The following is an 840-nucleotide window of genomic DNA, read 5'->3' on the forward strand; positions in this document are numbered from 1 at the left end:
GAAAAGTGAAATTCTGACATCTTGGATTTTAGCCATTACCACCCACCCCCCACCTCCCACCCCCAATTGTCAGCTGCGTGAGCTAAAGCTGGATGGATGGCAAAAAGCGTTATTGAGGTTCTCGCTCTCTCTCGCTCTCTCTCTCTCTCTCTCTCTGTCTCTCCAGGTTCGCTTCTGTTCTCTTCACTCGAATGCGATCCCTCTCTTTGTCTCTCTTGATAATGTCTTTTTTACCCACTGCCATAGCCCCTTCTTGGGATTTTTGACTCCCTCTCTTTTCTCCCTTCCCTCCATCTATCTTTCTTTCTCTCTCTACCCACCCCCTCACTCTTACACCCTCTCTCCCCTTGGTTTTGGTGCATTGCAGTGGCTCCACCACCACACTGAAGACACAACAGCCTTGGCAAACGAGGTCTCTCTTTCTCGCTCTCCGTTGCTCTCTCTTTTTTCTTTCTCACACATGTGTGCGTGTGCACACGTACGCACGCACGCACGCACGCACGCACGCAGATTCATTTTTCCACTCTCTCTTCCCTCATTTTAGCCCCGACTCCCTATCTCTTTCATATTATTACTCTCTCAAGGCTTATCGAGAGTGAGACAAAGCCTTGAGTACGGAAAATTCAACTATTTCCATATCAAAAAGCTCCACAAGATTTCAAATAAAAGGCACAAACACAATCCTTTGCCCTCATTCTTGCTAGGAACACTTGCACATTTCCATATGCACACACACCACAGCTTTTTCACAAGCCCAGCGCTTCTCGAATGGTTGCAAGGCAACCACCGTACTTGTTTTCATGATGGATCACTCACTGATTTCGGAGAAATAAAGACGCT

This window comes from Salarias fasciatus, chromosome 5, assembly GCF_902148845.1.
Source record: "Salarias fasciatus chromosome 5, fSalaFa1.1, whole genome shotgun sequence".
Lineage (NCBI taxonomy): Eukaryota > Metazoa > Chordata > Actinopteri > Blenniiformes > Blenniidae > Salarias > Salarias fasciatus.